The sequence below is a fragment of the Hyla sarda genome, unplaced genomic scaffold (assembly GCF_029499605.1).
Source record: "Hyla sarda isolate aHylSar1 unplaced genomic scaffold, aHylSar1.hap1 scaffold_1406, whole genome shotgun sequence".
Classification (NCBI taxonomy): Eukaryota; Metazoa; Chordata; class Amphibia; order Anura; family Hylidae; genus Hyla; species Hyla sarda.
Genome location: NW_026608036.1, coordinates 38,577 through 50,763, shown reverse-complemented (window position 1 = coordinate 50,763; position 12,187 = coordinate 38,577). Strand labels below are relative to the sequence as shown.

Here is a 12,187-nt window from a genome sequence, read left to right as displayed (position 1 = left end):
ATCAAGGCAGCTGCCTATCATGTCATGCCCTACCTGCACAGGTGTGCTGGCTACTCAAATGATCCAATTAAGGAGGCCATTTAGTCAGCAGCAGCAGAAGTCCTGTGCCTGGACGCTCCAACAGCGGCCAGACACAAGCAGAAGCAGAAGCAGCAGAAGCAGCAGCAGCACCACCTTTTGTTTTTTGGCTGCAGCAGCAGCAAGGCCCACAGGGCTGGCTAGCTGGCTAGCCAGCAAGCAGGTAGCAATGAAAGTAGGAATCTTTCTTTTTAACCCTGTAAGGGGGTGGTGCACTGTACCCGAAGATACTGCCATATCGGGTCAATGCATAGGGCGACGGAAGCAAGCTTCGAAATCGGCCCCCGTTCTCAAAAATCCATTTAATATATGGTCCCCAGATAGGGGACGTATCAGATATTAAACTGATAAGAACAGATACTACACTTGATCTTAGCCAAAAGGCCGAGAAGCGATAACCGTGAAAGGGGCGGGCCCAACAAGGTGCCCTTCATGGGCACTATCACTGCTTGCTGTCAGGGAGGCTGCCAGACAATTTTCCATGCACACTCTGGGCTGGGGGGCAGTCAACCACCAGTACACACAGCAGAACCTAAACCCATACCATTATTGCTAAGCAGCAAGACAGGGGCCCATTGCACTCCCACGGGGCCTTTTTAAATGCAATCCATAACCCGGATTTGCCAGGAACCCTTCTTACTCCTCCTACTTGCATGTGACACTGGGCTTAGGATCTGCATAGGAAACACACACACAAGCACACACCTACCTTTGTTGCCTGCAGATGCCTCCTTGGCTGTCCCCAAACGGTATCAAACCAACACCCACGGGAAGCTGTAAGCATAGAGGACATGCCTGCACCCCATTGGACTTACCTGTGTGGGTTAAACCCGGGTTATTTGACAACCTATGGCGGTGATGGTTCTGCTCAGGCAGAGCAGTGCTGATGCTCCTCATAAAGCTGTCGCTGCTGTGAAGGTTCTAGGTGACATCACAAATCCCTATGGTTACATACACAACAAAGCTGGGTTGTTGTTGTTTACACTCTGCAAGGCCTGTGGAAGTGAGTGACATCATAGCACTGTAGTTCTGAGGGTTCTAGATGGATGCAACAATCTCCTGTTGCTTCTATGAAGGCCATAATAGACGACATCACCAAACAGCTCCATAGTCACATACACAGCAAAGGAGAGATGTTGTTTACACCTAGTGATGTCAGTGGTATTGAGTGACATCACAGCACAGTGCTAAGGCTCCTGGGCCTGGACACAGCAGCGGCTGCAATATCTCAACGGAGAATACGTTTATATATATGTGTGTGTGTGCGCGTATATATATATATATATATATAATATATATATATATATATATATTTCTCCGCCGAAATCACTTTTAAACCCATTTCCACCTTTTTTTCCCTTCTCTTCCTCTTACTTTTTTTTCACGTTTTTTTACGTTTTTCTCCTTTTCGCCTCTTTTCTGGGCGTATTATTCTTCTTTTTCTTCTTTTTTTTCGTCTAATGCATACCCCATCAGTGCAGCAATGCTTATTCAATACCGCCAGCAGATGGAGACACTGGGGGATAATTTTCTAAGGATTTATACTGATTTTTCCTGTCTGAATTTGTCGCACAGAAAGTTGCAGGCCAAATATGTGTGACATTTCTGCGACTTTAGCTTCTAGAGCATTTTTACAACATTATACATAGGTGCTGAATACATAAAAAGCGACTGTTCAGCGACAGACAAGTCGCATCGGCTGAAAGTAGGCCAGAATGTCAGTCCATGTTGGAGCAGGTTTAGATACAGTCTAAAGTATAGATCTCAAAGTCTGTGCACAGAATTTAGCAAGGGCCTCGCACCTTCTGATGCATCAGGTAGGTGCACAATAGCATAGCCTAACCCTCTGTACTTTGGTCTATATTGATGCGGGACATAGACAGCCAGCTGATGACCAATCCATTAGTGCAATGGATGGCTGGAAGCATTTGTCTTTGCCTTTGCAATACCACAGAAGCAATGCATGGTCAATGTACAGCAATGACACACCTGTGTGAACAGCCAGGAGACCCCCCCCCCCCCCATGTTATGTTACATAGTTACATAGTTAGTACGGTCGAAAAAAGACATATGTCCATCAAGTTCAACCAGGGAATTAAGGGGTAGGGGTGTGGCGCGATATTGGGGAAGGGATGAGATTTTATATTTCTTCATAAGCATTAATCTTATTTTGTCAATTAGGAACATTCAGCACCCACCCGCTATCAAGGCAGCTGCCTATCATGTCATGCCCTACCTGCACAGGTGTGCTGGCTACTCAAATGATCCAATTAAGGAGGCCATTTAGTCAGCAGCAGCAGAAGTCCTGTGCCTGGACGCTCCAACAGCGGCCAGACACAAGCAGAAGCAGAAGCAGCAGAAGCAGCAGCAGCACCACCTTTTGTTTTTTGGCTGCAGCAGCAGCAAGGCCCACAGGGCTGGCTAGCTGGCTAGCCAGCAAGCAGGTAGCAATGAAAGTAGGAATCTTTCTTTTTAACCCTGTAAGGGGGTGGTGCACTGTACCCGAAGATACTGCCATATCGGGTCAATGCATAGGGCGACGGAAGCAAGCTTCGAAATCGGCCCCCGTTCTCAAAAATCCATTTAATATATGGTCCCCAGATAGGGGACGTATCAGATATTAAACTGATAAGAACAGATACTACACTTGATCTTAGCCAAAAGGCCGAGAAGCGATAACCGTGAAAGGGGCGGGCCCAACAAGGTGCCCTTCATGGGCACTATCACTGCTTGCTGTCAGGGAGGCTGCCAGACAATTTTCCATGCACACTCTGGGCTGGGGGGCAGTCAACCACCAGTACACACAGCAGAACCTAAACCCATACCATTATTGCTAAGCAGCAAGACAGGGGCCCATTGCACTCCCACGGGGCCTTTTTAAATGCAATCCATAACCCGGATTTGCCAGGAACCCTTCTTACTCCTCCTACTTGCATGTGACACTGGGCTTAGGATCTGCATAGGAAACACACACACAAGCACACACCTACCTTTGTTGCCTGCAGATGCCTCCTTGGCTGTCCCCAAACGGTATCAAACCAACACCCACGGGAAGCTGTAAGCATAGAGGACATGCCTGCACCCCATTGGACTTACCTGTGTGGGTTAAACCCGGGTTATTTGACAACCTATGGCGGTGATGGTTCTGCTCAGGCAGAGCAGTGCTGATGCTCCTCATAAAGCTGTCGCTGCTGTGAAGGTTCTAGGTGACATCACAAATCCCTATGGTTACATACACAACAAAGCTGGGTTGTTGTTGTTTACACTCTGCAAGGCCTGTGGAAGTGAGTGACATCATAGCACTGTAGTTCTGAGGGTTCTAGATGGATGCAACAATCTCCTGTTGCTTCTATGAAGGCCATAATAGACGACATCACCAAACAGCTCCATAGTCACATACACAGCAAAGGAGAGATGTTGTTTACACCTAGTGATGTCAGTGGTATTGAGTGACATCACAGCACAGTGCTAAGGCTCCTGGGCCTGGACACAGCAGCGGCTGCAATATCTCAACGGAGAATACGTTTATATATATGTGTGTGTGTGCGCGTATATATATATATATATATATATATATATATATATATTTCTCCGCCGAAATCACTTTTAAACCCATTTCCACCTTTTTTTCCCTTCTCTTCCTCTTACTTTTTTTTCACGTTTTTCTCCTTTTCGCCTCTTTTCTGGGCGTATTATTCTTCTTTTTCTTCTTTTTTTTCGTCTAATGCATACCCCATCAGTGCAGCAATGCTTATTCAATACCGCCAGCAGATGGAGACACTGGGGGATAATTTTCTAAGGATTTATACTGATTTTTCCTGTCTGAATTTGTCGCACAGAAAGTTGCAGGCCAAATATGTGTGACATTTCTGCGACTTTAGCTTCTAGAGCATTTTTACAACATTATACATAGGTGCTGAATACATAAAAAGCGACTGTTCAGCGACAGACAAGTCGCATCGGCTGAAAGTAGGCCAGAATGTCAGTCCATGTTGGAGCAGGTTTAGATACAGTCTAAAGTATAGATCTCAAAGTCTGTGCACAGAATTTAGCAAGGGCCTCGCACCTTCTGATGCATCAGGTAGGTGCACAATAGCATAGCCTAACCCTCTGTACTTTGGTCTATATTGATGCGGGACATAGACAGCCAGCTGATGACCAATCCATTAGTGCAATGGATGGCTGGAAGCATTTGTCTTTGCCTTTGCAATACCACAGAAGCAATGCATGGTCAATGTACAGCAATGACACACCTGTGTGAACAGCCAGGAGACCCCCCCCCCCCCCCCATGTTATGTTACATAGTTACATAGTTAGTACGGTCGAAAAAAGACATATGTCCATCAAGTTCAACCAGGGAATTAAGGGGTAGGGGTGTGGCGCGATATTGGGGAAGGGATGAGATTTTATATTTCTTCATAAGCATTAATCTTATTTTGTCAATTAGGAACATTCAGCACCCACCCGCTATCAAGGCAGCTGCCTATCATGTCATGCCCTACCTGCACAGGTGTGCTGGCTACTCAAATGATCCAATTAAGGAGGCCATTTAGTCAGCAGCAGCAGAAGTCCTGTGCCTGGACGCTCCAACAGCGGCCAGACACAAGCAGAAGCAGCAGAAGCAGCAGCAGCACCACCTTTTGTTTTTTGGCTGCAGCAGCAGCAAGGCCCACAGGGCTGGCTAGCTGGCTAGCCAGCAAGCAGGTAGCAATGAAAGTAGGAATCTTTCTTTTTAACCCTGTAAGGGGGTGGTGCACTGTACCCGAAGATACTGCCATATCGGGTCAATGCATAGGGCGACGGAAGCAAGCTTCGAAATCGGCCCCCGTTCTCAAAAATCCATTTAATATATGGTCCCCAGATAGGGGACGTATCAGATATTAAACTGATAAGAACAGATACTACACTTGATCTTAGCCAAAAGGCCGAGAAGCGATAACCGTGAAAGGGGCGGGCCCAACAAGGTGCCCTTCATGGGCACTATCACTGCTTGCTGTCAGGGAGGCTGCCAGACAATTTTCCATGCACACTCTGGGCTGGGGGGCAGTCAACCACCAGTACACACAGCAGAACCTAAACCCATACCATTATTGCTAAGCAGCAAGACAGGGGCCCATTGCACTCCCACGGGGCCTTTTTAAATGCAATCCATAACCCGGATTTGCCAGGAACCCTTCTTACTCCTCCTACTTGCATGTGACACTGGGCTTAGGATCTGCATAGGAAACACACACACAAGCACACACCTACTTTTGTTGCCTGCAGATGCCTCCTTGGCTGTCCCCAAACGGTATCAAACCAACACCCACGGGAAGCTGTAAGCATAGAGGACATGCCTGCACCCCATTGGACTTACCTGTGTGGGTTAAACCCGGGTTATTTGACAACCTATGGCGGTGATGGTTCTGCTCAGGCAGAGCAGTGCTGATGCTCCTCATAAAGCTGTCGCTGCTGTGAAGGTTCTAGGTGACATCACAAATCCCTATGGTTACATACACAACAAAGCTGGGTTGTTGTTGTTTACACTCTGCAAGGCCTGTGGAAGTGAGTGACATCATAGCACTGTAGTTCTGAGGGTTCTAGATGGATGCAACAATCTCCTGTTGCTTCTATGAAGGCCATAATAGACGACATCACCAAACAGCTCCATAGTCACATACACAGCAAAGGAGAGATGTTGTTTACACCTAGTGATGTCAGTGGTATTGAGTGACATCACAGCACAGTGCTAAGGCTCCTGGGCCTGGACACAGCAGCGGCTGCAATATCTCAACGGAGAATACGTTTATATATATGTGTGTGTGTGCGCGTATATATATATATATATATATTTCTCCGCCGAAATCACTTTTAAGCCCATTTCCACCTTTTTTTCCCTTCTCTTCCTCTTACTTTTTTTTCACGTTTTTTTACGTTTTTCTCCTTTTCGCCTCTTTTCTGGGCGTATTATTCTTCTTTTTCTTCTTTTTTTTCGTCTAATGCATACCCCATCAGTGCAGCAATGCTTATTCAATACCGCCAGCAGATGGAGACACTGGGGGATAATTTTCTAAGGATTTATACTGATTTTTCCTGTCTGGATTTGTCGCACAGAAAGTTGCAGGCCAAATATGTGTGACATTTCTGCGACTTTAGCTTCTAGAGCATTTTTACAACATTATACATAGGTGCTGAATACATAAAAAGCGACTGTTCAGCGACAGACAAGTCGCATCGGCTGAAAGTAGGCCAGAATGTCAGTCCATGTTGGAGCAGGTTTAGATACAGTCTAAAGTATAGATCTCAAAGTCTGTGCACAGAATTTAGCAAGGGCCTCGCACCTTCTGATGCATCAGGTAGGTGCACAATAGCATAGCCTAACCCTCTGTACTTTGGTCTATATTGATGCGGGACATAGACAGCCAGCTGATGACCAATCCATTAGTGCAATGGATGGCTGGAAGCATTTGTCTTTGCCTTTGCAATACCACAGAAGCAATGCATGGTCAATGTACAGCAATGACACACCTGTGTGAACAGCCAGGAGACCCCCCCCCCCCCCCCCATGTTATGTTACATAGTTACATAGTTAGTACGGTCGAAAAAAGACATATGTCCATCAAGTTCAACCAGGGAATTAAGGGGTAGGGGTGTGGCGCGATATTGGGGAAGGGATGAGATTTTATATTTCTTCATAAGCATTAATCTTATTTTGTCAATTAGGAACATTCAGCACCCACCCGCTATCAAGGCAGCTGCCTATCATGTCATGCCCTACCTGCACAGGTGTGCTGGCTACTCAAATGATCCAATTAAGGAGGCCATTTAGTCAGCAGCAGCAGAAGTCCTGTGCCTGGACGCTCCAACAGCGGCCAGACACAAGCAGAAGCAGAAGCAGCAGCAGCACCACCTTTTGTTTTTTGGCTGCAGCAGCAGCAAGGCCCACAGGGCTGGCTAGCTGGCTAGCCAGCAAGCAGGTAGCAATGAAAGTAGGAATCTTTCTTTTTAACCCTGTAAGGGGGTGGTGCACTGTACCCGAAGATACTGCCATATCGGGTCAATGCATATGGCGACGGAAGCAAGCTTCGAAATCGGCCCCCGTTCTCAAAAATCCATTTAATATATGGTCCCCAGATAGGGGACGTATCAGATATTAAACTGATAAGAACAGATACTACACTTGATCTTAGCCAAAAGGCAGAGAAGCGATAACCGTGAAAGGGGCGGGCCCAACAAGGTGCCCTTCATGGGCACTATCACTGCTTGCTGTCAGGGAGGCTGCCAGACAATTTTCCATGCACACTCTGGGCTGGGGGGCAGTCAACCACCAGTACACACAGCAGAACCTAAACCCATACCATTATTGCTAAGCAGCAAGACAGGGGCCCATTGCACTCCCACGGGGCCTTTTTAAATGCAATCCATAACCCGGATTTGCCAGGAACCCTTCTTACTCCTCCTACTTGCATGTGACACTGGGCTTAGGATCTGCATAGGAAACACACACACAAGCACACACCTACCTTTGTTGCCTGCAGATGCCTCCTTGGCTGTCCCCAAACGGTATCAAACCAACACCCACGGGAAGCTGTAAGCATAGAGGACATGCCTGCACCCCATTGGACTTACCTGTGTGGGTTAAACCCGGGTTATTTGACAACCTATGGCGGTGATGGTTCTGCTCAGGCAGAGCAGTGCTGATGCTCCTCATAAAGCTGTCGCTGCTGTGAAGGTTCTAGGTGACATCACAAATCCCTATGGTTACATACACAACAAAGCTGGGTTGTTGTTGTTTACACTCTGCAAGGCCTGTGGAAGTGAGTGACATCATAGCACTGTAGTTCTGAGGGTTCTAGATGGATGCAACAATCTCCTGTTGCTTCTATGAAGGCCATAATAGACGACATCACCAAACAGCTCCATAGTCACATACACAGCAAAGGAGAGATGTTGTTTACACCTAGTGATGTCAGTGGTATTGAGTGACATCACAGCACAGTGCTAAGGCTCCTGGGCCTGGACACAGCAGCGGCTGCAATATCTCAACGGAGAATACGTTTATATATATGTGTGTGTGTGCGCGTATATATATATATATATATATATATATATATTTCTCCGCCGAAATCACTTTTAAACCCATTTCCACCTTTTTTTCCCTTCTCTTCCTCTTACTTTTTTTTCACGTTTTTTTACGTTTTTCTCCTTTTCGCCTCTTTTCTGGGCGTATTATTCTTCTTTTTCTTCTTTTTTTTCGTCTAATGCATACCCCATCAGTGCAGCAATGCTTATTCAATACCGCCAGCAGATGGAGACACTGGGGGATAATTTTCTAAGGATTTATACTGATTTTTCCTGTCTGAATTTGTCGCACAGAAAGTTGCAGGCCAAATATGTGTGACATTTCTGCGACTTTAGCTTCTAGAGCATTTTTACAACATTATACATAGGTGCTGAATACATAAAAAGCGACTGTTCAGCGACAGACAAGTCGCATCGGCTGAAAGTAGGCCAGAATGTCAGTCCATGTTGGAGCAGGTTTAGATACAGTCTAAAGTATAGATCTCAAAGTCTGTGCACAGAATTTAGCAAGGGCCTCGCACCTTCTGATGCATCAGGTAGGTGCACAATAGCATAGCCTAACCCTCTGTACTTTGGTCTATATTGATGCGGGACATAGACAGCCAGCTGATGACCAATCCATTAGTGCAATGGATGGCTGGAAGCATTTGTCTTTGCCTTTGCAATACCACAGAAGCAATGCATGGTCAATGTACAGCAATGACACACCTGTGTGAACAGCCAGGAGACCCCCCCCCCCCCCCATGTTATGTTACATAGTTACATAGTTAGTACGGTCGAAAAAAGACATATGTCCATCAAGTTCAACCAGGGAATTAAGGGGTAGGGGTGTGGCGCGATATTGGGGAAGGGATGAGATTTTATATTTCTTCATAAGCATTAATCTTATTTTGTCAATTAGGAACATTCAGCACCCACCCGCTATCAAGGCAGCTGCCTATCATGTCATGCCCTACCTGCACAGGTGTGCTGGCTACTCAAATGATCCAATTAAGGAGGCCATTTAGTCAGCAGCAGCAGAAGTCCTGTGCCTGGACGCTCCAACAGCGGCCAGACACAAGCAGAAGCAGAAGCAGCAGAAGCAGCAGCAGCACCACCTTTTGTTTTTTGGCTGCAGCAGCAGCAAGGCCCACAGGGCTGGCTAGCTGGCTAGCCAGCAAGCAGGTAGCAATGAAAGTAGGAATCTTTCTTTTTAACCCTGTAAGGGGGTGGTGCACTGTACCCGAAGATACTGCCATATCGGGTCAATGCATAGGGCGACGGAAGCAAGCTTCGAAATCGGCCCCCGTTCTCAAAAATCCATTTAATATATGGTCCCCAGATAGGGGACGTATCAGATATTAAACTGATAAGAACAGATACTACACTTGATCTTAGCCAAAAGGCCGAGAAGCGATAACCGTGAAAGGGGCGGGCCCAACAAGGTGCCCTTCATGGGCACTATCACTGCTTGCTGTCAGGGAGGCTGCCAGACAATTTTCCATGCACACTCTGGGCTGGGGGGCAGTCAACCACCAGTACACACAGCAGAACCTAAACCCATACCATTATTGCTAAGCAGCAAGACAGGGGCCCATTGCACTCCCACGGGGCCTTTTTAAATGCAATCCATAACCCGGATTTGCCAGGAACCCTTCTTACTCCTCCTACTTGCATGTGACACTGGGCTTAGGATCTGCATAGGAAACACACACACAAGCACACACCTACCTTTGTTGCCTGCAGATGCCTCCTTGGCTGTCCCCAAACGGTATCAAACCAACACCCACGGGAAGCTGTAAGCATAGAGGACATGCCTGCACCCCATTGGACTTACCTGTGTGGGTTAAACCCGGGTTATTTGACAACCTATGGCGGTGATGGTTCTGCTCAGGCAGAGCAGTGCTGATGCTCCTCATAAAGCTGTCGCTGCTGTGAAGGTTCTAGGTGACATCACAAATCCCTATGGTTACATACACAACAAAGCTGGGTTGTTGTTGTTTACACTCTGCAAGGCCTGTGGAAGTGAGTGACATCATAGCACTGTAGTTCTGAGGGTTCTAGATGGATGCAACAATCTCCTGTTGCTTCTATGAAGGCCATAATAGACGACATCACCAAACAGCTCCATAGTCACATACACAGCAAAGGAGAGATGTTGTTTACACCTAGTGATGTCAGTGGTATTGAGTGACATCACAGCACAGTGCTAAGGCTCCTGGGCCTGGACACAGCAGCGGCTGCAATATCTCAACGGAGAATACGTTTATATATATGTGTGTGTGTGCGCGTATATATAGATATATATATATATATATATATATTTCTCCGCCGAAATCACTTTTAAACCCATTTCCACCTTTTTTTCCCTTCTCTTCCTCTTACTTTTTTTTCACGTTTTTTTACGTTTTTCTCCTTTTCGCCTCTTTTCTGGGCGTATTCTTCTTCTTTTTCTTCTTTTTTTTCGTCTAATGCATACCCCATCAGTGCAGCAATGCTTATTCAATACCGCCAGCAGATGGAGACACTGGGGGATAATTTTCTAAGGATTTATACTGATTTTTCCTGTCTGAATTTGTCGCACAGAAAGTTGCAGGCCAAATATGTGTGACATTTCTGCGACTTTAGCTTCTAGAGCATTTTTACAACATTATACATAGGTGCTGAATACATAAAAAGCGACTGTTCAGCGACAGACAAGTCGCATCGGCTGAAAGTAGGCCAGAATGTCAGTCCATGTTGGAGCAGGTTTAGATACAGTCTAAAGTATAGATCTCAAAGTCTGTGCACAGAATTTAGCAAGGGCCTCGCACCTTCTGATGCATCAGGTAGGTGCACAATAGCATAGCCTAACCCTCTGTACTTTGGTCTATATTGATGCGGGACATAGACAGCCAGCTGATGACCAATCCATTAGTGCAATGGATGGCTGGAAGCATTTGTCTTTGCCTTTGCAATACCACAGAAGCAATGCATGGTCAATGTACAGCAATGACACACCTGTGTGAACAGCCAGGAGACCCCCCCCCCCCCCCATGTTATGTTACATAGTTACATAGTTAGTACGGTCGAAAAAAGACATATGTCCATCAAGTTCAACCAGGGAATTAAGGGGTAGGGGTGTGGCGCGATATTGGGGAAGGGATGAGATTTTATATTTCTTCATAAGCATTAATCTTATTTTATCAATTAGGAACATTCAGCACCCACCCGCTATCAAGGCAGCTGCCTATCATGTCATGCCCTACCTGCACAGGTGTGCTGGCTACTCAAATGATCCAATTAAGGAGGCCATTTAGTCAGCAGCAGCAGAAGTCCTGTGCCTGGACGCTCCAACAGCGGCCAGACACAAGCAGAAGCAGAAGCAGCAGAAGCAGCAGCAGCACCACCTTTTGTTTTTTGGCTGCAGCAGCAGCAAGGCCCACAGGGCTGGCTAGCTGGCTAGCCAGCAAGCAGGTAGCAATGAAAGTAGGAATCTTTCTTTTTAACCCTGTAAGGGGGTGGTGCACTGTACCCGAAGATACTGCCATATCGGGTCAATGCATAGGGCGACGGAAGCAAGCTTCGAAATCGGCCCCCGTTCTCAAAAATCCATTTAATATATGGTCCCCAGATAGGGGACGTATCAGATATTAAACTGATAAGAACAGATACTACACTTGATCTTAGCCAAAAGGCCGAGAAGCGATAACCGTGAAAGGGGCGGGCCCAACAAGGTGCCCTTCATGGGCACTATCACTGCTTGCTGTCAGGGAGGCTGCCAGACAATTTTCCATGCACACTCTGGGCTGGGGGGCAGTCAACCACCAGTACACACAGCAGAACCTAAACCCATACCATTATTGCTAAGCAGCAAGACAGGGGCCCATTGCACTCCCACGGGGCCTTTTTAAATGCAATCCATAACCCGGATTTGCCAGGAACCCTTCTTACTCCTCCTACTTGCATGTGACACTGGGCTTAGGATCTGCATAGGAAACACACACACAAGCACACACCTACCTTTGTTGCCTGCAGATGCCTCCTTGGCTGTCCCCAAACGGTATCAAACCAACACCCACGGGAAGCT

At 46.7% G+C, this 12,187-nt stretch overlaps 6 non-coding genes across 6 annotated transcripts; all 6 read right to left on the bottom strand.

Annotated features, from left to right (window-relative positions):
* Positions 1–283: 283 nt before the first annotated feature.
* LOC130306838 (U2 spliceosomal RNA) lies at positions 284–474 on the bottom strand. Its single transcript, XR_008856127.1, has one exon. It is a non-coding gene; the product is annotated as a U2 spliceosomal RNA (small nuclear RNA).
* A 2,090-nt stretch (positions 475–2,564) lies between these two features.
* LOC130306837 (U2 spliceosomal RNA) lies at positions 2,565–2,755 on the bottom strand. The gene has a single exon (XR_008856126.1). It is a non-coding gene; the product is annotated as a U2 spliceosomal RNA (small nuclear RNA).
* Positions 2,756–4,824: 2,069 nt separating this feature from the next.
* On the bottom strand, positions 4,825–5,015 carry LOC130306834 (U2 spliceosomal RNA). Its single transcript, XR_008856124.1, has one exon. It is a non-coding gene; the product is annotated as a U2 spliceosomal RNA (small nuclear RNA).
* Positions 5,016–7,076: 2,061 nt separating this feature from the next.
* Positions 7,077–7,267, bottom strand: LOC130306853 (U2 spliceosomal RNA). Its single transcript, XR_008856142.1, has one exon. It is a non-coding gene; the product is annotated as a U2 spliceosomal RNA (small nuclear RNA).
* Positions 7,268–9,345: 2,078 nt separating this feature from the next.
* On the bottom strand, positions 9,346–9,536 carry LOC130306833 (U2 spliceosomal RNA). The gene has a single exon (XR_008856123.1). It is a non-coding gene; the product is annotated as a U2 spliceosomal RNA (small nuclear RNA).
* Positions 9,537–11,616: 2,080 nt separating this feature from the next.
* Positions 11,617–11,807, bottom strand: LOC130306832 (U2 spliceosomal RNA). The gene has a single exon (XR_008856122.1). It is a non-coding gene; the product is annotated as a U2 spliceosomal RNA (small nuclear RNA).
* Positions 11,808–12,187: the final 380 nt, after the last annotated feature.